The sequence below is a fragment of the Hippocampus bargibanti genome, linkage group LG08 (assembly GCF_051943395.1).
Source record: "Hippocampus bargibanti isolate YZ-2025 linkage group LG08, ASM5194339v1, whole genome shotgun sequence".
In the NCBI taxonomy this organism is placed as follows: Eukaryota; Metazoa; Chordata; class Actinopteri; order Syngnathiformes; family Syngnathidae; genus Hippocampus; species Hippocampus bargibanti.
In genome coordinates, this window is record NC_142741.1 from 9,329,711 (window position 1) to 9,354,788 (window position 25,078).

At 43.4% G+C, this 25,078-nt stretch overlaps 1 protein-coding gene across 4 annotated transcripts in view; it reads right to left on the bottom strand.

The window, feature by feature from the left end:
* The window catches only part of man1a2 (mannosidase, alpha, class 1A, member 2), a 194,527-nt gene extending 181,893 nt beyond the window's left edge, over positions 1-12,634 (bottom strand). For 3 of the 4 annotated variants that reach the window (XM_089003221.1, XM_089003219.1, XM_089003222.1), the window contains exon 1: positions 12,198-12,634. The gene's annotated coding sequence lies outside the window, so the exon portion shown is untranslated. Of the gene's footprint in view, positions 1-848; positions 994-12,197 lie in introns of all 4 variants that reach the window. The other variant, XM_089003220.1, reaches the window with a different exon arrangement.
* Positions 12,635-25,078: the final 12,444 nt, after the last annotated feature.

Genomic DNA, 25,078 nt, shown 5'->3' on the forward strand with positions numbered 1-25,078 from the left:
CAAAAGCCATTGAACGAAAAAGAAAAAGACTGGGCAGATGAACTCAACCGGTTTTTCAATCGGTTTGACAAGATGCCTGTCGCCCACCGTCAACTCCACCTGTAGCTGCACCTTCACCAACTCTCACTGTGGACTCCCCTCCCTGCCCCCTCTCACGACCAGCTTCCCGCAACCAACAACTGCCGTTGAGCATCCAGGGTTCGGACAATGAGAGGGTGACCTCTGACAAGTACCTGGGTGTTACTCTCACGGCCCTAATCAAAATGGGACAGAGTCGCCTCTTCCTACTCAGGGAAGTGAGGTCTTTTTGGGTTCAGTTGTCACTCCTAAAAACTTTCTATTGACTCTGTGGCGGCTTCAGCCATCCACTATGGAATTGTCAGCTGGTCAGGCAGCATCACCACCCGGGACAGGAGAAGACTGGAGCGCCTTGTCAAGCGAGCAGGCAGTTCTGACAGCACTGGGTAGCTCCTTCAGCCAGAGACTGTTACACCCAGGCTGCAAGAAGGAGAGGTACCGCCGTTCGTTCCTACCGACTGCTGGCAGGCTTTGCAATTCTCAATAATCACATGTGGGAAAAAAACCTGGACACTTGTACTATAAATATGGGTTGATGCAATACAGCTACATATATCAACATGCCTTTCTTGATACTTGCACTATGTACAGTTTTTTTATGAAACGGTTTTGCATATTTACAGTATACAGTTGACATTTTTATTTTACTCTGCTTAAGATTTCTTGTTTTCTATCCTTTCACCCCACACCAAATCCCCTTTCAAATTGCTGCTGTGGACTGCAAATTTCCCCATTGTGGGATGAATAAAGGTTTTCTCATTCTGATTTACCTTTGTGATGGTCGTTGATGGCTTGATGGAATGGAGTGGCCGGTTTCATCAGCATTAAACACTTGATGAGGGGCGTAGTCTTCTTTCACCATCTTGAGGAATGATCCCTTGTAGGTGCTTTCTCTGCGATAATTTTACCTAGTTCCTGATCAATTGTATACTGTTGAGCTGCGTTGATAGCTTTTTGCATCAAGTCTACAGATGGCTTGTGCGAGTTTGGGTTCGCGAGTCTGATTGATAGGATATTTTAACCTTGCAGGCTACACTGCCTTTGAACTATCAAAGTTGAAACTCTCAGTGTCGTCTGCCTGTCTCTTTAATGTTTAAACCACCTCCCTTCACTGCTGCGTTCTTGACCAATCACATGGCTTTAACCGAAGACTAGGGGCGGAGAATAGTGTGCAAAAAAAAAAGTTGGCTGCCATTTTCCTTTTTGGAGAACGCCCTCACTCTCTCTCTGTCTGTAAACCCCCCCAGGCCCCTTCACTGCAGCGTTCTTGACCAATCACGCGGCTTTAACTGAAGACTGGGGGCTGGGAATGGAGGCCAAAAAAAAAAAAAGTCGGCTGCCATTTTCTTTTTTGGAGAACGGTCTCACTCTCTCTCTGTCTGTAAACCCCACCTCACTGCTGCATTCTTGACCAATCATGTGGCTTTAACCGAACACTGGGGGCGGGGAATAGGGGACAAAAACAAGTCAGCTGCCATTTTCTTGTTAGGAGAAAGGGCTGGTTCTCGAACGACTCCGTGTGTATCCCGAAAAATAGTTTGTATGTAAATGGTACGTAAACCGAAATGTGCGTAGGCCAAGGGTTCGTAAACATAGGTATCACTGTATTACGATGAAACAATGGACTAAATGGAAGTTGGACAACCGCAAGTGGTCTATGGATCAGAAATAAAGTCATTTGAAAGATGTTGGGATGAAAATTTGGTATATTATTGCAGGAAATCACAAATGACCGGGAGATTTTATGTGATGGCACTCCCCGTGCGGCTGACTACACCCTCAGTTGACTCAGTAGTTACAAACATCAAACTTTTTCATTTAACCCTTTACAGACGATTGGGTCATATTTGGTACACTAAAGATAAGTGCTTATAGATCGAAAAAATTAAAGGTAGAAGTTCAAGTGCCGATTGCAACTGATGCAGCACAAGCTACATGTCCCTTTTAAAACAGGTTATGTGCAGCTTTGCCTTTAAGAACGTCAGTGACATCATCTCCTTCATGCGCAACACAACGTGCGCTCCTCCCCCTTCTACTTTTCATTAAACATAAAAATCCTCCAGTCAACATTGTAGCTGATGTGGAAAGCGAGTCAGAGACATCTGATATCGACGATGATATTGTTGATCCTGACTTGGTACCCAATGCGAATAATTGTAAGTGAATTGTGCTTTTTCCACTAATAGCTGTACCTCATAGCTTTGCATGCTCAATATGATTATTGAAACGGAGGTCCATACTTTTTTTTTTTAAATACCCATGTATATCCTTCCAGATCCTGATGAGAATGAAATAGATGATTTAGAAGAAGGTGATGTCCAAACAACTGAGAGAATACCTGGAACAAGTCATCAAGGACGCTTCCAGAAGAGAGGTTCTGAAACAATGGTCCGATGCGAGTGGGGAAAACACTGATAACCACGTGTTCGTTGAGGCAGACTGTTGCATTGATGAACTTCTATCACCATTGAAATACTTTCAAAGGATTTTTGATGAAAAAAATATGGATATTATAGTTGAACAGTCGAACCTATATGCAATGCAAAATGACATCAATAAGCCCCTGTGTCTCACCAAAGAGCTTGAGAAATGGCTGGGATTGATATTTTATTTCTCAATCTCAAAATTACCAAACACTCGGATGCATTGGGCCCAAGTGATTATGCTGCAGAATGTATGTCAAGGGATCGCTTTGAAATTATAAAAAGAAACTTGCATAGAGCAGACAACACAAAGCAAGGAACTCGAGGAAGCCAAAATTATGATCCCCTGCACAAAATAAGGCCAATGATAAATCACTTGAAACAGAAGTTTCAAGAGTTACCCAAATCACAGCGTTTATCAATTGATGAACAAATTGTACCCTATAAAGGTAGATCTGCACTCAAGCAGTATCTACCAAATAAACCAAAGAAATGGGGGTTCAAGTTGTTTGTGCTGGCAGGCTATGATGGCTACATGTACGATTTCATTCCATATACAGGAAAGATAAACCCAGTCAGTGATTCCACGGTTCCTGATCTGAAAGCAAGCTCAAATATTGTGCTCCATTTGGCTCAAAACATCCAACCAGGAAATAATCATTTACTGTATTTTGATAATTGGTTTACCTCCATCCCATTACTGCAACATTTGGCAACAAGAAAAATCTGGTGTTGTGGCACAGTGAGACTCAATCGATTGGTTGGACTCAACAAGAGCCAGACTGCTTACAAGCAGCTCATGAAAAGAGGCAGAGGTTCCTTTGACGAAAAAATACTTCTGAAAGATGCCTGTGAGGTGACATTAGTACGCTGGTTTGACAACAAAATAGTAAATATAGTGTTAACCTTTGCGAAGGCAAATCCTCTGTCTACTGTCACTCGCTTTGACAGCAAAAGTAGAGAGGTTATAGAAGTTCCCATTCCCGATATTGTAAAGAGGTATAATGAGTCGATGGGGGGAGTAGATCTTGCAGATCATCTACTTTCACTAAATAGAATAAACACAAAGTCTAAGAAGTCCTACCATAGACTTATTTTCCATTTTTTGGACATGGCTCTCGTGAACTCTTGGCTTCTTTATTGGAAGGATACTTCTTCTCTTTCCCTGACAAGAAAAGATATATTATCCCTTGCTGAGTTCAAATTGCAAGTTTCAATTTGTCTGACAAAAGCAGGCAAGCTATGTCAGCCTGTCAGGCGAGGACGTCCAGTGAGATCAGTTGAACCGCAAGCAAAAAGACATCGAGTGTCATTTCCTTCTGATGATATTCGGTTTGACAACATAGCTCATGTTCCATATGTTGCAAAGAACCGCAACAGGTGCAAGCATGGTACATGCTCGAGGAAAACTAGTGTTTACTGCAAAAAAATGCAATGTAAATCTTTGTTTGAATAATCACAATAACTGCTTTGCATTATTCCATGGTTATTAGCTAGTTTTCTCTATCTGTAAAGGAACAATGTATTTTTTTTTTATATATTTTTGTAATGCTTGTAAAAGTTACTTTTGAATGTAAGAATAAAAAACTGTCACATGGATAAAAGTCTAGTCTTTGAAGTTGCATTTGACATATGTTCCAAAAAAGGCACCCACTCAATTGAGGTCTTTCATGACGATTGTACCAAATTAGGCACATTATCAAATTTTCTTTATTATTTGAAATTAATAAAAAATGAAGCTACTAGTATGTTATTATATCCATGAATGACCATAAAAACTGAATATTATTTTTTCTTACTAGAACATAATTCAGGCAGTCAAGGGTTAAGAAACATTTTGCAGTTATGCATTTCAGGCCTCTGACATTTCTATTATGCTTAGAATACTTGTTTTTTTAACTTTTCACTCCCCCCCCGACCTCCTTTCAAATTGCTGCTGTAGACTGCAAATTTCCCTATTGTGGGACTATTTAAGGCTTCTGATTCTCATTCTGAAAAGAAACAGCTGTCAGAAAAAAAATCTGACTCTAACGAAGTTAAAGTCCCAAATGACTATTTCACTTGCTATTAAAGTGGACGAATTGTTGTGAAGGAGGATGTAATGGCATGGCAGAGCCAATAACATAAAAATTAGTTTATTGAAGGTAGTCAATGCTAAAAACCACATGGCCAAATATCTGGTCTGGGCAGGCAGATGAGAGAGCGCGAGTGCCATGTGGCTTCCAAAGGGGGGTGAAGGGAGAACAGGAATTAACTAACTACCCTCACCCCACATCACTGCCCTCGAGAAGAGGGAAGAGCATGTAACACTCCCACCCATAGTTTATGATTGGACTGGGACAATTGCAACACACAGGTGCATTCAGGACCTAAAGTGCTACAAGTAGAACAGCGCGTCCGCAAGGACATTATCCCTGCCACGGATACGGATGTTGCAGATGAGTCCCTAACATCAATACTGTGCTGTAATACAGTGGTCTGAATGGGCATGTCAGAGAACAGAGATGTGTGCACATTCACCAACTGGATTATGTCAGCACACTGAGAGTCAGTCAAGTGAGAGATGTGAGTTCAAGCTTGCCAACATCTCAGAATTAGATGCATGTACAATGGCAGCTGATGAAGACATCAAACTCCTCACCTTCAACAGTGGTGAGCGCACCTGTTGAAGGTGAGGAGTTTGATGAGGTACCACAGGTCCATTGGGCTTAGCAGTGGAATTTATTTGGGCCTAACCCCCACGCTCAGCATAAGGCTTCAGCATATTAACATGGTTCATAACCAACTTTGACGCCTATGTTCTGGTGTGGCCACAAAGTAATCACTGTCACTGACCTTCTCCTTCACCAAGTACGGGCCAATAAAAGGGGCCTGCCGGGCAATATCAGAAATCGGCAACAGTACCAGCATCTTATCTCTAGGTGCAAATTCCCTGCCCTCAACTTTTTGATGATCTCAGCCCTTCATTTTCTTCTGGGTGACAATGAGGTTCTCCTTTGCAAGTTCACAGGCACGCCACAATCTGAACCAAAATTCACAGACATAATCAGTTGCTGTGGGTCACAGCAACCGATGTAACTCTCCTCCAACTTCTTCAACGGATCACGAACTGCATGAGCAAAGCAGAGTTCTGTAGGACGGAAGCCCAGGGAATCCTGCACCACTTCTCTAACGGCAAAACGGCAAACATCATCAAGTGAACCCCACTGTCCCAGTCCTTGTCAAACGCAAAGCAATATGCACGCAGCATGGACTGGAGTGTTGACTGGAATCTCTCCAGCGCTCCAGCGCTGGTGGAATGCACTGGAATGGCAATGGCGTAAAGTGGCCAAAAGTAGTGACGTCGAATACGGTCATGGGTTTTATTTACACCTCCGTGACCGCCCAGCTGGTTGTCATAGGCCAAGATTAAAATCTCACCTCGGTAACGAGATGGAACTACCACTTGAGTCACTAGACCGTGAGAATGGCTGCCTTTCCAGCAGCTCCTGTATATTGTTTTTGTACTTCTTTCTTTACTTTCCTCTTCCTTTCATAACTTTGCTGCTGTGTTACTTCCTGGTAGAGTGAACGCTGGCGCGAATGGCCGCCGCTGCTCACCCGCACAAAAAAAAGTTCTGTAAAGTGTCCTAGAGAGTTTTGATTGGCGATTAGAAATTAAATGCATTATTATTATTATTATTAATTATTATTATTACCCTCCAATCATCCAGAACTTGGAGACCACTTGCGCATGACGATTTCATTGGCCACAAATGGAGTCCAAGATGGCGTCCGAGTAGGCAGCCGTCAGCAAGTGCTCTGATGAGCCTTGCTTTTTTTGTTGTTTTTGTGTTGTTTTTGTGTTTTCTTTTGTCACTTTGTGTTGTTGTGCGTCGTGTGGAACAGATACGGATTGTTTTTCAGCATTTTTTACCACGACATTCATCAAGGAGGAGACTGTGCTGAGCGGTTGCGCCTTTTCGGCAGCATGGATATGCCAGTACTGTTTTTGAATGGGAGGAATGTCGCTGCCATTCGACTGTCATCGCTGGACACCACAGGGGCCATTGTGCTTTTTTGCATCTGTAATGGGCAGCATCTTCACAGCCCCGCTTTGTTCAGTGGAAGGTCGGTGCTGTTGGACAGTCTGCGGCTGGATGGATAAATGGCTTGAGGAGCCCGCGATAAGAAGGAAGGAGCGTCAGCGCAGAGCGCCGATGCGTATATGGAACTGTCGCGGGATGGAATTGAAGCTGATTTATGTGGGACAGGAGATGTGAGACAATCTCTTTTCATCAATGGATGCTACAGCTGCATGTTTGCTTTCAACATTTAGCTTGTAGTCGACGTGCACATTCCACCATGATGTCCCTGATCCACTGGTGAAGAGACGCTTTGATCCTCTCCTCTTTCATCTGGAACTGCTTTATGTAACAAAGAGGGTACAGAAAGTGCTTAAGAATGAATGTCTGTTATTTGTTATTTAGGTTTTTTTTGTTCTTTTGACTTCAAGACGGCGCCGCGAGAGTGGCTGCCTTTCCAGCAGCTCCTGTGTTTTGCTTTTCTACTTTCATTTCTTTCATAACTTTGCTGCTGTGAAATGTAAATTTCTCCACTGCGAGACTAATAAAGGCAAATCCAATCCAATCCAATCCAAAATACCTCAAACTGCTTCCTCAAACAAAGGAGACATATTTGGGTCTTCTCTCTGGCAAACTGTAAGGTGCTCCAGTGCCAAGGACACCTTCCCAAAGCCACTACTCCCCCTTTCACTGGGCAGCACATCTGGTGAGGGTGAAGCACCTACAGGGCCTAAAGATGAAGCACCACCGTGTGGCCCAGTGTCAAACATACCTGACAAGTTAATTTCATTGTCAAGGTCAGCAACAGCTTGACACTTTGACATGGAACGGGTTACAGCACATGCAGTGATATACATGGCTTGAGGAGCCCGTGATGAGAAGGAGCGTCAGCGCAGAACGCCGATGCGTAAGTGGAACTGTTACGGCTTGGAATTGAAGCGGATTTATGTGGGACAGGAGATGTGAGACAATCTCTTCTCGTCAATGGATGATACACCTGCGTGTTTGCTTTCAACATTTAGCTTGTAGTCGATGTGCACATTCCACCATGATATCCCTGATCCATTTGTGGAAAAACACTTTGATCCTCTCTTTCATCTAGAACTTTAGTTTTTTTTATGTTCATTTGACTTCAAGACAGCTTCAAGACGGCGCCGCAAGAGTGGCTGCTTTTCCAGCAGCTCATGTATTTTGTTTTTCTACTTTGATTCCTTTCATCACTTAGCTGCTGTGAAATGTAAATTTCTCCACTGTGAGACTAATAAAGGCAAATCCAATCCACGCCAAACCCCTGAACCAACACACTAGACCAGGGGTCGGGAACCTATGGCTCGCGAGCCATATATGGCTTTTTGATGATTGCACCTGGCTCATCGATAAAACGAAATACATATTCTTGCTTTTTCGCTGTACATTTCCTGTTTGGGCTGCAGTAGGCGGAAAGCGCAATTTTGATTGGATGATACTGGCCGTTCATGTTGAAACAGGTAAACTTAAACGGGTGGGGTGGGGTTCAATTTGAATCGTTCGTACAACACCTTAAGGAAAATAGGATTAGGAATACTGATGAGGTGATAACTGTGGAAGTGGGGCATTCAGGCCAGTCGTTAGTCAGAACAATAGGAACAATCAGTGTAGCGGCAGGGAGTAGTCCTCTGCTCCCCCCAACCTGAGAGCAGGGACCTATCATAGCAGACCAGACTGCAGACTGACCATGTCTGGACAGTAGGGATATATATATAGGGCCTAAACTACCAGTAAGACTTTAGTTTGCCGACGAAGTTTCTTGGATAAGAAGCGAAACGTCCGACACCTTCAAAGAAGTACAGATGACGGCTGAAGAAACCTTTTCATCGACACTACCTCACTTTACATTCAGAAATTACATGTATTGTCTGTTGTCAATTGTCTGTCTTTTTAGCCACATTATAAGTGCCTTGCACGCTGGGTCCGAGAGGACATTAATTTCATCTGTGCTGTCTGTCATGCATATTAGCATATTTGACAATAAAGCTGACTTTGACTTTAAATGGAGCCTTCTTTTTCTTGAAAGTTGGAGGGTCGCATATCTCAAAGTTTGCGCTAACTCCACGAATAAAAATGAGCAGTCGCGCTGTGTCTTGCACGTCCGTGCTCTCATCTATTGCCAATGAAAAAAAGTCACATTCTTTCGTCTTCTGCTGCAGCTGGGCATATACATTACTCCCGATTTCTTCAACGCGTCTGGTGATTGTTCTCGCCGACAGACTTACGGCATGAAATGCATCTTTCTTCTCGGGACACAATTCCTCCGTGACAGCATGGATGCCCGCATTTCTTCACAAACTCTCCGTCCGTGAAAGGCTTACCGCTGCTTGCTATCAGTTTAGCAACCCGAAAGCGGGCCCGAACGGATGCCTTGTTCAGCTGAGCTTGGCTCTGCTGAGATAGTAGTCCACTTTTTAGCTTTGAGAGTTTGTCTGCTTGTATTTGGCCTTGCAAGCTATCGTGCTTGTCTTTGTGACGGGATTCATAGTGTCGGCGAAGATTGTATTATTTGAATACCGCCACCGCCTCTTGACAGGTGAAACAAACAGCCATTTCTTTGCATTGAACAAAAAATAATCGTTTGTCCACTGCAGGTTAAATACCCTGCATTCTAAATTTTTTCTCTTACCTAACCTTTTCACCATTATTCCGTTTTTTCTTTGACAGGAAGGTTCACAAGAGAAAATGTGTTCGGGACCAAACTGAGCACAAAACTGAGCGCACCTGAATGTACCACCGGACTCCCCTCCATTTCCTCATACGTCACTTTCTTGTGTCGCGTCGCATTGTGACCGACTCCTTTGGCGTTCTATTGTGAGCAGGCGTGATTGTATTGTTCAATCACGATTATAAACAACAATCATTGATTACATTGATTAAATTAGGAACAGATAATTATGGAAACCGACGTTTGACTTGTAAAAGGATTTTTTTCTGGAGGACAAATGGGGAAAAACTCTGATAGCATCTCTGGTATTGTTCAGGGGGCCGGGCCGAGTGTGCTGACGGGCCGGATAAGGCCTGCGGGCCATAGTTTGGTGACCCCTCCTCTAGAAGGATGTAACAGAGGATCCAGTCATTTTTCAAAATAAAACATCCGAAATACATGAAGTGGCGGTAATGTAAGTCATTTATTTTTCTGTGTGGCCCGGTACCAAATGACCCAAGGCGCCAAGTCTTGTTTGAAAATGAAATCAGCATCTCCAAAGAGCAGATCTGCCATCAGAAGTGCTCTAAAATGTCCTTGATATATAGTTGTTTTTGACTCTGGACTTTAAAAAGCAGTGGACCAACACCACAACAGACTGTGGAAACTTCACACTGGACTTCAAGCATTTTGGGTTGTGGACCTCTGCTTTCGTCCTCCAGAATCTTGGACAGTGGCTCTTAAACTGGGTTCAATCGAACCCTCTGGGTTTGGTGAGTCCCCCGCCGCAGAGGTCCACCCCTCAGTCTAGTGTGCAGTTAGTGGGCACAGTCATTAAAAGCGTCTTGCTCTGAGATTTCCAACCGGTCCGCTTTCAGGTCGCTGGTTTATGCAGCAGAGTGAGAGCTCCCTATCAAACCGCTTGAAGAGGGTAGATGTGTCTGAGTCACTCTCTCATTTTAATCCTTGCTAACTAAATAAGTTGGCTTGTGCCGGTCCCAAGCCCAGATAAATACAGAGGGTTGTGTCAGGAAGGGCATTCGACGTAAAAGCTTGGCCAAAACAAGCATGTGAATCAAACCTCTGAAGATGGAGGACACTGATTCGCTGTAGCGACCCTTTGAAGGGAAAAGCCGAAGGGAAGAGAAGATGTCGGGCCCAAAAAAAGTGGTCAGACGAATATGTAAAACATGGATTTACATGGATCATGGAATGTGACGGGAGTCAGCGTCCCATCTGCATGATTTGCAATGCCAAGTTGAGCAATTCTAGTCTTGCACCTGCAAAACTGAACACTTCTTGAAGCTGCATGGAGATGCGGAATACAAGAACACAACGGAAGTTCATGCAGTGATGGTTTTGTTATTTGAATAAAGTGACATGAACAAAGTGATATGAAGGAACAGTAATATTAATGCACAATTAAAGATTGGCCAAAACAAACATGCAGATCAAACCTCTAAAGATGGAGGACACTGATTTGCTGTGGCGACCCCGTCAAGGGAAAAGCCGAAAGGAAAAGAAGAAGAATTCATGAGCACTAGTAAAAAAAAAATATTTTTTTCATGAAAGAAGGCTTCGGTGAATGAGCATATGAAACTAGTGAGGTTCGGTGACTCGAACAAGATTAAGAACCACTCCTCGAGGACCGTTATTTCCAAATGAGATCCTTTTTCTTCTCTATTCAGAAAAGAGGATTTTGGACCACTGACCAACAGAATTTATTTTTTCTTTGGCTCAGGTAAGATGTTTGTGGCGTAGTTTTTGGTTCAGGAGTGGCTTGACCTGAGGAATCCGACATTTGAAGCACATACCCAGGATTCGTCTGTGCAATCACTCGACTATAAGTACCAAAGCCAGGTTCTATGATCAGGGGATTCCTGTGCTTGATTGGCCAGAAAACTCACCTGACCTCAACCCCGTCGAAAATGAATGGGTCATTGTCTAGAGCAGAGGTCGGGAACCTATGGCTCGCGAGCCATATATGGCTCTTCTGATGATTGCATATGGCTCGCCGATAAAACTAAAATATGTATTTACTTTTTCGTCTCATCGTTTTTTTTCACCGTTCATTTCCCGTTGGGGCTGCAGTTGGCGGAAAGCGCAATTTTGATTGGATGACACTGACCTAGAATGGCCGAAAGCGCCATGTTGATTGGATGATAGTGGCCGTCATGTTGTAACAGGTAAACGCCCCTTTAAATGAGCCCAACGAGTGCACTTCAGCGTGAATACACTGGTGTGTGCGCGGGGAACCGCATCGGGTGGGAGTGAGCTGGGGGGTGACGCAGCCTCCCTGGAAGTGTGACAGCGGGCGTCTGCGGAGGTCTTCAAGTCGGCTTTCGATCACCGAATGCGGGCGTGCACGGGGGAATCTCGGCCTGTTTCTTTTGAAATATTTTCAAAGTGTTTGAGCTCCAGCAAGACGGCGAGGAGAGAAAATGTTCTGATTCTAATTTGCAATGAAACAATACCATCGATGAAACAGTCGAATGTCAGTGCCGGCCCGAGGCCCGCGGGTTAAGGAAAGGGGGTTGAGGACAGGTTTAAACGACTTTGAGATGGAAGAGAGAATAAAACCGTCTTTAGCTCAGAATGTGGACATGCCGGCTGCAAGCTAAATTTTCCAAACATGCGTCTGACGGTGCATGCAAAGCAGACGTTCGTTTCCAATCAAAGTGTTCATTGAATGGATGGATGGATGGGTGCGAATCATGACGCGGCATGCTCCTTTAGAAGCGCCAACACATACGGCGATAACAAACAGTGACATCTAAACACATCGTATGAATTTAAAAAGCTTGATCTGATCGAACTGATGTCGTGTGTTTAGTCGTATGGCAGAAATTCATTCGTGGACAGTCGCATTTTGGCAGGGATGGTTAGCGGATTAGCCAGCTACCTTGATAGCTCACACCGGGCTCATACTCCTTTAGTAAATATAAATGTCTCACTTACCGGGCAGCATTAAACGGGAGACGTCACCTGGTGAAATTGTTAATTCCGCAAGCGCGTTCAGCGTGCTGGTACCATCGCACGCAAAATTGAAGACGGCGAGTACCTACGCTAAACGGTCAGACAATTGGGCTGGTTCCGTTAGCTAATGCGAGAATAGCTAGCCTGCCTTGTGATCCGCGGACATAGGCGGTCTTCAGTCTCTACCGTGCCGCATCAACGTTGCGCACATATTTTCGGCGAAATTGGACGTGCCGACTGATTGTCAGGCCGCCTGGTGACTTTCAGGGTGTGTGCATGATGACTGCAAATGATTCTACTTTGCTTGGGACCGGGAGGATAATGAAAAATGAAGGGGAAAAAAATCAACCTCCGAAGATGGAGCGTCAGTCCTTGTCTGACCGTTCGATTGGGCCTGATTGGTGGAGCGACCGTTTGAAGCTTTCCACGACAAACTATTGATGTGTCGTTCGCGAATGAGTCGGTTTTTAGAGCCGGATATCTGAAGTGAACGAAGAGAACCGGCTCCTACCAAGGAAACGGAAATGGGAGTCAAATTTGTGATTGGTCAAGATCCGTGGTAAAGAAGGAGGTGGGTGGAGAATTACAGACACACGCGGCCGTGAGGAGAGGGGGGGAGGGGTTAGAGCAGGGGTCTCAAACTTAATTGACCCGGGGGCCGCTGGAGACAGAGTCTGGGTGAGGCTGGGCCGCATCAGGATTTCCACAAGAAAAGCACAGATAAAACCTTCCAATGTTGTCAAAATATTTATTTTTAACATACAAAAAAAAAACGAATAAATGGCAAAATGAAAATAAAATAAAATTAACCAGCAATAAATAAATCAAATGATTAAAATATAAGGCAGATACAGACGACTGAAAAAAAAAAACACAGGAAAACTAATTATTATAATAAAGTTTCAAATGTCTGTATTTACAGTTTTTTTAACCTTTAACTTTCTTAATATAAATAATATATTGAACATGAACTGTCCAAAACATGGCTTCTATTGCCTACTTGTTCAGCTCCACACACAAGTTTCATTCATATCAATCATGCGGGCCGCACTAACATTAATCTTTCATATCAAGGCGGGCCGCAAAATATTATTTCGGGGGCCGCATTTGGCCCGTGAGTTTGAGACCCATGGGTTAGTGAAACAGAAGCACACTGAGTAGCACAACCTGAAAGGGAGATGACAGAGCTTGATAGCACGACAAAGTAAAATCAAAAGTGAAAAGGTGAGAAAATGAATAGAAAACAGTGAAATTTGGACTTGTTTCAACTTTATTGCTAGTTCAAAGGCAGAGTGTAAACTGCAATGTTAAATATCCCATCAATCAGGCTCCACAAATGTGCACAGGCACATAATAACAGTCCACCCATCTGTACAATTTGAAGATAAGACAATCAAGTGAACCAGCTATTAATGAAGTTTCTAGTGTGTCTGCCTGCATCTGTTGCTGCTGCAATATCACAACTTCCAAGATGTACAACCCAGAGCTCCTTGAGACACTTTATGCAAAAAGGTATCAACCCAGTTAAACAGAACTAAATTGATGAAACTGGGAAAAAGGTCTGTCTGTGTAAGCTCTCAGTCGTACAGAAGTGGATCATCGATGAAAAGGTTTCTTCAGCCGTCATCTGTACTTCTTTGAATGTGTCTGACATTTCGCTTCTTGTCCAAGATGCTGCGTCAGCGAACGAAAATCTTACTGGTAGTTTTGGCCCTATTTATATCCCTACTCTCCAGACGTGGTGAGTATGCTATGATTGATCCCTGCTCTCAGGTTGGGGGGAGCAGAGGACTACTCCCTGCGGCTCCACTGATTACTTCTATTGTCCTGACTGATTACTTCTATTGTCCTGCCTGAGTATGAGGTCTACGACTGGCCTGGTTGCCCCATTTGATCTGGTATCACCTCCTCAGCATAACTACGCATGTTGCCTAAGCAGTCTGTTGTACAAACAATCCAAATTGAACCTCACCCCACCATGGCGGTTTAGTGAAGGATTTTGCTGTTTTATGAGAATAGCTTCTTTTACTCCGCTTTCAAACCATCTACAGTGGGACCCAGACAGAGTGTGTAAGGCAAAAAGTGTGTATACCAAAAATTAATTTCCCATAGGAAACCATTAAAATGAGAATAAGGCATTCCCAGGTCCACATAAAACATAATTTTCTTCAAATTTTCTAAGCCTTAAAACTACACAAAATATACCTTATTTTATGGATAACAAATGTACTATAGTATTATGATTAAAGAAATAAACTACTATACAATAAAGTCATTTTATTTACCTTTGTGTTTGTCGTTAATGGCTTGGTGGAATGGAGTGTCCGGTTTCCTCAGCATTAAACACTTGATGAGGAACATGGGCTTCTTTTACCAACTTGAGGAATGATCCCTTGTAGGTGCTTTCTCTGTGATAATTGTATCTAGTTCTTCATCAATTGTGATCTGGTTAATTTAAAGCAGATTATTTACTTACAGACAGTGTATTATACGTCTTCAAATACCTGACATGTTTCGGCGTATACTTCCGCCTTCCCATCTTATCTGTTTAGCTGGGTTGATAGCTTTTTGCATCAAGTGTACAGATGACTTTCATTCATTCATTCTGATTTTGAAAACACTTTCTCAAAGAATCATACCAGAATCATATATGACAAAGAATGTGCTCGAGTCCAAGAACGGTTCGAAAAAGCCGCAACTGTTTAACAACTGACTGCTGGACATGCCAATTTATTAAAAAAATGAAAGTGGGGACCTGTCTACTGGATTGTAGAGTTCAATGAAAGTCATATTTCTGATAACTTAGCAGAAGTAATAATAATAACACATTTCAGTCATAAGCGCTTTTCAAACCTCTCAAGTACACTACAGTAACAGGATATTTTTCCGGGGGTGAGCAGTGGCAGCCACACGCGCCATGGTTCACTCAACCTGGACTTCTTTTCCTTTCGGCTTTTCCCCTCAACATGGACTTCTTCTTTTCCTTCCGGCTTTTCCCCTCAGGGGTCGCCACAGCGAATCAATGTCCTCCATCTACCCCGGTTTTGTGCATCCTCTTCTCTCACATCAGCTACCTTCATGTCCTCTTTGACCACATCCATAAACCTCCTCTTCGGTCTTCCTCTCTGTCTCCTGCCTGGGCACCCTGTCGTACGCTTTCTCCAGATCTACAAAGACACAATGCAATTCCTTCTGACCTTCTCTGTACTTCTCTATCAGCATTCTTAAAGCAAACACTGCATCTGTCGCACTCTTTTTTGGCATGAAGCCATACTGCTGCTCACAAATGTTCACTTCTGCTCTTAGTCTAGCTGCAACTACTCTTTCCCAGAGTTTCATTGTATGGCTCATCAACTTTATTCCTCTGTAGTTAGTACAACTCTGAACATCTCCTTTGTTCTTAAAAATGGGCACAAGTACACTTCGTCTCCATTCTTCATTCAGGCATCTGTTCACCATCTAAGATCTTGTTGAATAACCCAGTCAGGAACATCACCGCCACCTCTCCAAGACACTTCCATACCTCGATTGGTAAATAATCAGGCCCGAGTGCCTTTCCCCCCTTCATCCTCTTCAGCGCCCTCATCACTTCATCCTTGCTAATGTTTGCCACGTCTTGGTCCACAACAGTCACGTCTTCTACTCTTTGTTCCTTCTCATTTTCCTCATTCATCAATTCTTCAAAGTGCTCTTTCCATCTTGCCATCACACTACTGGCACCTGTTAATACATTGCCATCTCTATCCTTAATCACCCGAACCTGCTGCAGGTCCTTACCATCTTTGTCTCTCTGTCTCGCCAGCCTGTAAAGATCAGTCTCACGTTACTTGCTGTCCAGCCGAGCATAAAAGTCATTATAGGCCTCTTGTTTGGCCTTTGCCCCACTCAACCTGGACATGAAGTAAAAAAAAAAAAAAAACTAAATAAATAATATGACAACACAAAGACACAGAGAGTCATTCATTCTTCAGCACTTTCTGTACGCTCTAACATGAAGCAGGTCGAGATTGTTGGGGTAATTTGCGATACAAACATCTCTAAGCATCGCTTCCTACTCTTTGTTTACATTTTGGACTTCCCGATATGTCATATCCTGCCTTCCTTTACATGATGTCGCATTTACATTACGTCACATCCTATCACGTCACACACTGCGCCGCATAAATACTCCCGCACTCGCGCTCTCTCTGTCGCCATGCTTCCTCCTTCGCCAACCCCGCAATGTCTCCGCTCTCTCTAAGATTAAACCAACTTTCTGTTCTACACCTGGCTCCATGATGGTTTAGCCACCCTCTTCCACCAACACCCGTCGAAGCAATGAACGAACGATCTAATTAATCCAAGAGAGATGAGAGAGGAAAGGATCAAAGTGTCCTTTTCAGCAGTGGATCAGGGACGTCATGGTGGAATGTGCACGTTTACTACAAACTAAGTGTTGAAAGCAAACACGCAGCTGTAGCATCCATTGACGAAATGAGATTGTCGCACATGTCCTGTCGACATTCCTCCCATTCAAAAACAGTACTGGCATATTCATGCTGCCGAAAAGGTGCAACCGCTCATCACAGTCTCCTCCTTGATGAATGTTGTGGACAAAAATGCTGAAAAACAATTTGTATCCGTTCCACATGACGCACAACACAAAGTGACAAAGGAAAACACAAAAACAACAAAAAAGCAAGGTTCATGAGAGCATTTGCTGACAGCTGCCCAGTCGGGCGCCTTCTTGAAAAAAAATATACACTGTTTTAGAGCCATTTGAGCAGGTCACTGGAGATCAGTGTAGACAGATACAGTGGACAAATTGAAGCATTATGCTGTTATTATTAAATTATTTAATTTTTACTAGTTGGTATTGTTGGAAGAAATAATATTTCTCCATTGCGAGACTAATAAAGGCAAATCCAATACATAATAATTAATAATAATAATAATAATAATAATAATAATAATACATTACAGTTTAACCGCCTATCAAAGCTCTCAAGGACACTTTACAGTCACAGACAAGCATAGTTACTATAATAAATAAAATATAATCAAAAACACAATGCAATAAATAAAATACTATTATAAATACAAAAAATAGAGACCTACACACAAAATGAAATTTTAAACAGGTGGGAGGAAGTGAGTTCCAAAGTTTGGGGGCAAAGCAGCTGAAGGCTCTGTCACCCATCATGCTGAGACGGGCGGGGGCGGGGCATTCTGGCAGCAGTCCTAGCGTTTTAACAGTAACCAAATGGTGACTTTTCATCGCAATTGAAAGTACTCACGAGAGAAATGATGCACAGCAGTGTCAATCATTGGTCTGGGCACTCGACAAACATGTTATTCTGCGCATGCTCTAAAAAAGGCTTCACAATTTCCGGGTATCACATGATCAGCTTGTTTCGCAGGTGATATCAATCATGAAATTTTCCCAATCATGTCTTTGCCTCACACACACACATTTACACATGCACACTTAACAGGGAGGAAGAGGATCTGAGGGAATGAGAGGGAATAGAAATTTGAAGAAGGTCAGATAGGTATGGGGGGCAAGGTTATGGATATCTTTTAAAGTATAAAGACGAATTTTAAAGTTAATTCTATATTTGACCGGGAGCCAGTGGAGCTCTTGGAGGACGGGGGTTATGTGGTGAAAGGGTGAGGTTCTGGTGATGATTGGAGCTGAAGAATTCTGGACCAGTTGAAGTTTGTGGAGAAGTTTCTGAGGGACACCAAAAAGAAGTGAATTGCAATAGTCAATCCGGGACGTGACAAGACTATGAACGAGGATAGCAGTGGTGTGAGACGGGTGAAGACGATTGATATTGCGTAGGTGGAAGTACGTAGACCGGGTTAAGTTATTTATATGGGAGTGGAAAGATAGTGTGCTGTCAAGAATGACACCTAGGTCTTTCACCTGATGGGAGGGAGACACGGTCGAATTGTCAATAGTGAGAGAGAAAGCTCAAGGTGGATTTGGTACCAATGAAGAGAATTTCAGTTTTTTTCGCTGTTAAGTTTGAGGAAGTTATGGGTATACCAGGATTTAATTTCAGAAAGGCAGAGTGAAAGGGAAGAAGGCGGAAGAGAGGTGGGTTTGTTGGAGGGATAGAGGTGGGTGTCATCCGCAAAGCAATGAAATTGTATAACAAATTTGCGTAGAACATTGCAGAGGGGAAGAAGGTAGGTTATTGTCAAGTTATGTTGGTTCTTTGAGTTCTCCCCCTAACTTGAAAAGGGTTTTGACTGTGTTGACTGTGATTACACTGGGACTTCACTCTTTATCTCCAATGATGAGACAGATTTCTCCTTTCTTTTTCCTCTTTTATTTTGGACTTAATCGTCTCTTTTGTCATTGAAAAGACAATTGATGATTGCAAGGTGAAAAACCTTTGAAGCAGGTAAAAACACAAACAGCAATTAGGTTTACATTTGAAGGCTTAACAGGCTGGTTTTGACATTAAACCACCAAATCAAATTATCAAATAAACCGTCACAATAACAGGTTCTCTCACCGTCAGCCACCCTGGTCTTTACACAGTTGAACTCCACTGTCTTGGTAAACTCCTAGAGCAGTACTTGAACCGAACCGAACGCTGAGCAGTGTAGCAACTGACTATTTTAAGGAGTGGTTTCTTCTGGTGAGAGCCTTCCTGATTTCTGAATGGCTTTCAGCTGCTGGCACACCTGCCTTCATTCCAGCTCTTTGCTCTGGGGGAAAAATGGTGCCACTCATCTTTGGACTACAGCTTCGGCCGTATTTGTAGTTTACCAAGACACTCATCTTTGGACTACAGCTTCGGCCATATTTGTAGTTTGCCAAGACAGTGATAGAGAGGAGCGGTCCCAGGACAGAACCTTGGGGCACACCAGAATATACAGGAGAGGACTGTGAAGTGAAGGAGTTAATTTGGATGAACTGAGAGCGGTCAGAGATATGAGAGTGGAACCAGTGTAGGGTCGTGTCGGTGATCCCTATGGAGGAAAGTCTGTCTAGGAGGATGGGATGAGAAATGGTGTCAAAAGCTGCAGTGAGGTCAAGAATGTTGGAGTCGAATTCCTGTTTCTCTTCTGGTTCGGAGTTCAACGGAGTTTTATGATGAAATACCAGCGGAGACGATAGAAGAAAGAAGTCCAAGATGGCGTCCGAGTAGGCAGCCTCAGCAAGTGCTCTCATGAGACTTGCTTTTTATTGGGGTTATTTTTGTCTTGTTTTGTGTTTTCTTTTGTCACTTTGTGTTGTTGTGCATCGTGTGGAATGGATACAGATTGTTTTTCAGCAGTTTTGACCATGACATTCATCAAGGAGGAGACTACTGAGCGGTTGCGCCTTTTCGGCAGCATGAATATGCCAGTACTGTTTTTGAATGGGAGGAATGTCGGAGCCATTCGACTGCCATCGCTGGACACCAAAGGGGCCATTGTGCTTTTTTGCGCCTGTAATGGGCAGCATCTTCACAGCCCCGCTTTGTTTAGCGGAAAGGTTAGTGCTGTTGGACAGTCTGTGGATGGATGGATGCATGGCTTGAGGAACCCGCGATAAGAAGAAAGGAGCATCAGCGCAGAGCACCGATGCGTATGTGGAACTGTTGCGGCTTGGAATTGAAGCAGATTTATGTGGAACAGGGGATGTGAGATAATCTCTTTTCGGCAACGGATGCTACAGCTGCGTGTTTGCTTTCGACATTTAGCTTGTAGTCGACGTGCACATTCCACCATGATGTCCCTGATCCACTGGTGGAAAGACGCTTTGATCCTCTCCTCTTTCATTGAGAACTGCTTCATGTCATCAAAAGGAGGGTACAGCAAGTCCTGAAGAATGAATGTCTCTCTGTGTCTTTGTTTTGTCATATTGTCTCTATGCTGTCATATTATTTGTTATTTAGTTTTTTTTTTGTTCTTTTGACTTCAAGAGGGCGCCGCGAGAGTGGCTGCCTTTCCAGCAGCTCATGTATTTTGTTTTTCTACTTTCATTCCTTTCATCACTTTGCTGCTGTGAAATGTAAATTTCTCCACTGTGAGACTAATAAAGGCATATCCAATCCAATCCAATGGCGAACAGAAAAGACTACTTTATTTTCGTAAACAAATGGAGAACATCTCTCGTCGGAGCGGGAAGCCAAGAGAGCACAAAGCCTTCCTCCTCAAACTAGTTTAAACACACAGCAGTTGATGACATCGTCTCGACTGAGCCTATCAGCTATGGACAAGTGTTGGGAGAACATTAGACTGAAAGTTGATACTTGTTACACTCTGCATACGCAATTAGTTAACTAATAAGCTACATACATCCATATAGACTAAACTAATCATGAAATAACATAGTATGTACTAAACTAAACATGATGTTTACGGACGTGTATAAAGACACTCTATCATTCCCCCCTGTTGCACATTTAAACATCAGTACATACATTTCCAAAACGGTTTTCATGCATGCACGTCATAACTCACTGCACGGGGTACCATTCTTTGTATACCACGGAGAAGGCGAAAAACCTCTGTCATAAATTTACTGCTGTGACATGCAACCTCTCAATTTAGGAGAGTCTTAAAGGTAAATTCAATTCAATCAAAATATTGACGAGGAAAATTCCTTCTCGGCTCTCCGTTTTTTGGTTAGAGCAACCACACTCCATGGTTTACAATTCCAAGCTACAACACAGGGTCCCCTTCACGCATTTGTTGATACAAATCCTTTGCATAGTTCACCTGAGAATTAGTTATCATATTCATTAGTGTTGCTCTTAAGCATGGAATAATACAACCAATGACTAAGAAAATAAGTACAATCACGATCGCGACAGGCACAAACAGTCTAAGCAAAGTCGTATACCAAGGGCCTCCGAAGAGCATGGCAAAGGTCCACGGTTGATCAGGCCGCCGATCTCTGTAACAGGTGCGCACAAACCGTAGATCATAAAAGAAAACCATAAAAGAATATACTTTCCAACCGCATAACCACCAAAGATGTGGAGATACGGGCAAAACAGTGACATTAGTGTTTAACGGTAGCACATACAAACATCTATCCTCATCTATAAAACCCAAATTTTGACCCGTACTGTACATTGCAACGCATACTGGTAATTGCAACCCACTCTCGGTCATAACCTGATTTTCAGTTTCCAAAATGGTGTCTAAACTTGGAACAATCTCTCCTCTCGAAGCATTGCGAAGAACCGGAAAATGTTGATCAGGTCTATGCAAAGATATTAACATATATGCAGCTCGAGCCATTTTATCTCCAAATACTTTTGAATGCACGCGTTGTGTCACAGAATGAGGCATATAAGAGCACATTACTTTTCCTATTTTGTTTAGCACTTAGTGTAGCATAACGATACCACAAGTTTGATAACAACGGATTCCAGTCATGTTTTTCTCCTGCAAACGGTTGATATAATGCGTCCATGACACCTCAATTTTGGGCCTTTTTGTCAGGTGTTTCCATCCAGGCTGTCAGTCTGATATGTGGTTCATGCTGGAAAGGCGATGTCGCGACTGGTGATGTCACAGATGACATGATGCATTTAGTTACGGGAAAACCACTGTGATTTTCACGAAAATCAGGACAGTCCATGCATCCTGCAGCATCATGAGTTGTGATAGCAAGTTGGATATCTGTCATCATACCAGTTCCAGTTCCTAACTAGTTCCCTCGAGCTATCTTGACGACAGTTCGTTTTGCTTCTTGGGCACAGCTATCTCGAACCCATTTTGTATTGGGCTTAGAATGGACCACAACGGAATACCAACCAGTGGTCCAAGCCTTCCCCAAATTGATACAAGCGTACCAAGACTCTTGAGGATAATTGCTTCCATTTTGTCGTGCTTTGTTCACGAGGATGCTAAGGGGAAATGAGGCTATTCCTGCAGCCTCTAGTGGAAAGCAGGCTACAGGATGTGCCATGTTTGGACACTTATCTGACGTCGTTGGATATAATAGTGGAATTTCACAGGCTGATGGAATGGGGGGGCTCCACATGTGTCATCTGGATTGCCCCCACGAATCCGTACAGCAAGATGATGTGGAACAAACCCATTGCTAGTGAGTAGTTTGGCTCCGTCTGTCTTCCAGCTTGATGGCAGTTGGCATTGTGATCAGCACGGTGAATGGCCCCTCCCACTTTGATGCAGACCAGGTCTTCCTCCTGATTGCCTTGATCAGCACCTCGTCTCCGGGGCGCAGCCTCTGTTCCTGTGGAGGGAACAAAGAGAACTGCGGCAGTACACATGTGTAATTTTTTTCTTCTGTTGTAAACATTTCACACAACCATTTTGCCAACAAAGCACTTCATTCAGATCTGATTCATTCTTTTGCCAGGGCACACCTTCCCATAATGGGAGGATGAAAGGTCTGCCATGCAAGATCTCAAAAGGAGTTAAGCTGTTATTAGTGGGCGTTATCTCATATATAATTTAACCCAAAACAGACATTCAGGCCATGTCCTGGAATAATATGTTTACATAATGCTTTCGCAACGGATAATGCATTGGATTTCTTTGAAGGCACAATATTGGCCATCTGTAAAAATCGTCACGTCTTTCAAATCAGGTTGTAGAAATGTCATCTTTTTTTTGTATTTTCATTTTATTTCCTAGAAGTTCAACTTCTTTTTGGCAAAACTGTAGCATAGTCAAAGAAGCTTTGTCACCTGTACTTTCTAGATTTTGGAACAAAGCGATTGATACAGTCTTGTTTTCATCTTCAGTCGGTGAGACAAGATGTCGTCAATGTACAAAAGATTTTGAGAAGTTATAGGATTTTTTTAAGTCAGCAATACATGAAGACATTTCTTGTGAAAAAAATGGTGTGACGGCTGAGTCCCCCCAGTAGGGGACGTGTGTGCTCCAGTCTGCTCTTTTCCTGAAAACACATCTGGTCTTCTATAAGCAGCAAGGGGGGGGGGGGGGGGTGAGAGGGATGGTGGGGGACAGAGAGGGCAGCCGTTAGAGGAAGTGGTGGGGACCCCGCGCGCAGATCCCCCCCCCTGACCTCTGACCCCCAAGCTCAAATTCCCCAGCCCACAGCTCGCCCCTCCTCCTGCAGTGGTTAATTCTATGTCTGTCCCAGTAATGGTGATTTTATGTGCTGCTTTGTCCTTTTAAGGGAGGAGTTTCTTTATCAGCGGCCATCTTTAAAGACAGCTTTTTCATTTTTCCAGTTTGCTTAAATTGGGTAACATATACGGAATCAACATCAGCAGATTCAGGCATACATCTGGGGTGTCTGAAAACACCTTCAAAGCGTCCTCTGAAAATGTTTTCATCTTCCCCACTTTTTTATGAATTTAGTATCCTGGTGGATTGAGGTTTTCTTAGAAAAAGATTGCACCCATCAATTCAATTCACCACAGTTCACTAACAATTTCTTCTGTTAGCTCAAACACAAAGAAGACTCCCGCTGTGCCACAACGTCTCCAACCCCGAGACGTGCTCACATACACACACAATGAATGCACATACACACACGCACACGCGCACGCACATGTGCACACACTCTCACTAACGGCTCAAATGGCTCCTCGCCCCCACCTTCCTTTGTTCAAGATCTTTGTGAGACAAAGAAACTCTTGTAGTTCATCATTTCAGCACAGATCAACCAAAATTAATGTATTCATATCACGAAGAATTCACGATCAATTGCAGCTGCATTTAAACACAATCGCCTGGGTCAAAAGTAATATTTTTCATCCCAGTCCTCACACCCGAACTTCCAGAACTTCATCCTTTCTGAAGAATCCCCTTCTGAAACTTTCCCGGTCTAACAATACGTCTGCCGGAGGTGTGGCATCAAACTAGCAATCCGTAGAGGTGTCGCTGTCACGCGTAAAGTACATCTTACGCATAGGTTCAGATGAGAATGATCCAACCTGATCAATTGTAGTCTGATTACAAACCGTCAATACGTGGATTAATCGTGAATACCTTCTGGCCATCAAGGATCCCACAATACATTCAAACAAAATGGCTGCGTGCTAGCGCGTCACCGACCTTGAAAAAAAATTTGTGGAACTCAGCTGTGTCGTCAGTCAGGATGACGAGGAGCTCCACCACGCCAACTCTTCTTTCGGCTCTCATATCTCAGTCAACAAGCATGCGTCGCCGAGGGAATGATCCCCTCGTCTCTTGCGGAGAACCCACAAGCAGACACCGCCAGGAGCAGAAAGCTCCCGTCTCTCGTCAACGGATTTTGGAAATAAAAGGAAGGTGAGAAATGGGGTGGAGATTCTTGAAGTCATTGGGATCAGATCCAGGCTTTTTAAGAATTGGTGTGACAGCCAATTTTGAGGGGGACAGGGACGATTCCTGAGGACAGCGAGGAGTGAATAATGGCTGAAATGAATGGAAGGAGCGATGGCAAGCAGGATTTCACCAGAACTGTTGGGAGGGGATCTAATTGACAGGAAGAATTCTTGGATTTAGATGAGGTTCGAGATTGTAGAGGGATGACTGAGATCAAAAGGAGATAAGAGATGAGAAGGGGTAAGAAGGTTGGGGGAGGGGAGTGTTACAGAGGAGCTAAGATGCTGGTGGATTTTGTTGATTTTTTCAGAAAAGAATAGAAGCAGAGAATTGCAGGTGTCAGAGGAATAAAAGTGTGGGGGCAGAGAAACAGTGGGTTAAATGATTCTGTTATAAAGAGAAAAGAGAGCCAGAGTATTTTCCAGTATTTGAATCAATGTCCTGAGTAGTATCGTGACTTAGCTTGAGAGATACTGTCTTGTAGAGAGAAAGTTGAACGGTACATATCTTTGTGAACAGCGAGTCTGGTTCACCGATAGTCTTTCAAGCTGGTGTGTTTTCGATTTCATGGAGCGGAGATGAGCGACGGACCAGGGTGCAGAACGAGTGAATAAAAAAAGCGC